Source organism: Oxyura jamaicensis, chromosome 3 (genome assembly GCF_011077185.1).
Source record: "Oxyura jamaicensis isolate SHBP4307 breed ruddy duck chromosome 3, BPBGC_Ojam_1.0, whole genome shotgun sequence".
Taxonomy (NCBI): Eukaryota; Metazoa; Chordata; class Aves; order Anseriformes; family Anatidae; genus Oxyura; species Oxyura jamaicensis.
Window position 1 is genome coordinate 21,345,160 of NC_048895.1, and position 2,344 is coordinate 21,347,503.

Below are 2,344 nucleotides of genomic sequence, written 5' to 3' on the forward strand. Positions count from 1 at the left end.
ATCCCATCAAGCTGAGTTGAATAACTGAAGAACATTTGCTTGGGACATTCAATAGCTATTCAATTCATATGAATATTCTCCAGAGCTGCAGAGTGCAGGATAGGCATCAGAAGCTCTTCCTTGAGACTTCATCCCATCTTTAACAAGATATTTTTAAAATGCTCACAAATTCCCCATAGCATGTGAATAATGGGATACAAATATCATACCATTGTTCAGCATTAACAATTAAACATGGCCTGCAGCTGTACCACCTGGGGCTCTGATCTCGACAGCGCTCACAAGTTACAGAAGACTCAACTCCAGCTAGAACTTGGACAAAAAGCCTCTAAGGAAAAAAAATGTTACAGAAAAGAATTCTGCAATTCAGTCAGAGAAAATGACATAAAGAGTTTCTAGTGGTCTCAAGGTGTTTTAACTGATGGCTTTTGTAGGCTCTTTCACGGCTTGGAGCAGAGGAGTTACCTGCCGCATTCTTGGTTATAAAATGCCTTCCTGCTTCTCTGAATTCCTCTCCGTGATTTCCACATGACAATGAAATTTCCAACGTTAAATTATCCAGTACTGTGGCTGTATGATCTCAAACACCTGCCGGTTTTCACTCCAAAGGTAACTGCATTTCTGCAGTGGGTGAATCACTTCCTAGAGATGTGAGGTGTATGGTAAATCGCTTAGGATCCTTGGAGATGACATATGCATAAGATACTGCTGTTAATGCACTACCACAGCTCAGATAATAATTATGTGAAGCAAAGCTCTCAAAAAGGAAAATCTCTGTTTTGTTTTCCTGTTTGTTTTGGGGGTTTTGTCATCTGCTCTCTATCTCCCTCACCCTTTCACAGCAAAAACACAAGTTGAGCACCTCTGCAGAGTTAGACATATAGCTTCACCTTCAAACTGAAAATTGGAAGTGTTTTTCCCTCCAAACAGCCCCTTCAAAAGCTTTTGAGCTTGAGGTCTCTTCCCTCAAAGAGGTTTCAGTGGGAGAAGTGACACTAAAACCCTTCCCCTCATTGACAGTAATTACATCCTTTCACCTGCTTCTCCTCACTTACCTGGGCTCGTGGTGAAAACTCACTGCGACCACTCTAAGGAAATTCTGTTATGTGCTGACATTTACCAGGTGACAACGAGGTCGGGTCAGGTGTTTGATACCCCAGCCTTTGCAGGTAATTATCAGGTAGTGTTACAGGTAACTGAGGCTCAGCACATTTCAAGGGGTTATGATGAAGCAGCTCTCTTACTTGTCTAAGCTTTTTCTCAATAACATTTTTAAAGGGGCAAGTGCAATTTTAATCCTAATCCCATGCTTCTCATGGTCAAATTTAGGGGTTATTTCTTTTGCAATTTAAAAAACCCACATGAAGATAAATGAGTGGGTTTGTGAGCCCAGGAAGGTGATACTCTGTAATATCTCTGAGTGGGAAAAATATTCTGTGAGGTTTTGATATTTGCCACCAGATTTCTTCTCTGATGTTAGCAGATCAATCCCCATTCTCCAAATCTTCTTAAAACCTCAAACGAGTGCTGCTTTCAACTCTTGAAAGAAAAAGCTACCCACTCTCTGTTTTTTCTTCTATGTCCAGAAAATAGTCCAACAGAAGCTTCTTAAATCAACGAGAAGCTTCACTTGGGATTAGAGTATCAGCCTGTGGATCTGACCAGACTGGAGTTAAATTACATTTCAAAACAACATTTTAAATACTACAATCACCATTTCTGAGTCTGTTCGCATGGATTCGGTTTGTTTAGTTTTCTTTTAAGCTCAAAACCTCGCCGCCACCGCAAAGGTGCCGTCTTAAGTGTAAATCTAATCTAAATATTTTCCAACAGAGGAAAGAAGAAGAAGAAGAAGGAAAAAAAAAAAAAAAGAGAGAAAAACTTTCGAAATCATGCTGGAAGCTTTGAAAGCGATCCCGCAGGCAGGCTTTGCTGCCGTGCTTTGCATTTGCCGGCCGGGTGCTGGGTGCCGAAACCAGAGGCTCACTGACACCCAGCGGCTGCCGCGGAGAGCGCAGCGCTCGCCCCGACGCCCCGGTGATGGGCACGGCAAAAGTTTCTGCTGGCCTTCGGCAGGGCCCTCTGCTTTTGGTTGACCTGCCCTGGGTGCTTGAGAAGCAACGAGAGCTTGCTGCCTAAAGTCTGTCTGCAAAGGGTTTGCTGCCCCGGCGAGGAGTTGCCTTTTTGATGCATGCAAATCGCACGCACCAGTCACCGGCGCAGCAGGGGTAAATCCTCCGTAGCTGTGTCGGCGCTGGGCTTCTTGTCACCCGGTGTGCATGGCTGGGGTTGTAAGGGTGGAGAGTATCAGGGAAACAGCTACCAGTGAGGAAAAAAGAAAAAA

General features: G+C 43.9%; 1 long non-coding RNA gene across 1 annotated transcript; it reads left to right on the plus strand.

Annotated features, from left to right (window-relative positions):
* Nucleotides 1-439: 439 nt before the first annotated feature.
* LOC118164698 lies at nucleotides 440-2,144 on the plus strand. Its single transcript, XR_004749615.1, has 2 exons — nucleotides 440-1,742; nucleotides 1,834-2,144. It is a non-coding gene; the product is annotated as an uncharacterized LOC118164698 (long non-coding RNA).
* Nucleotides 2,145-2,344: the final 200 nt, after the last annotated feature.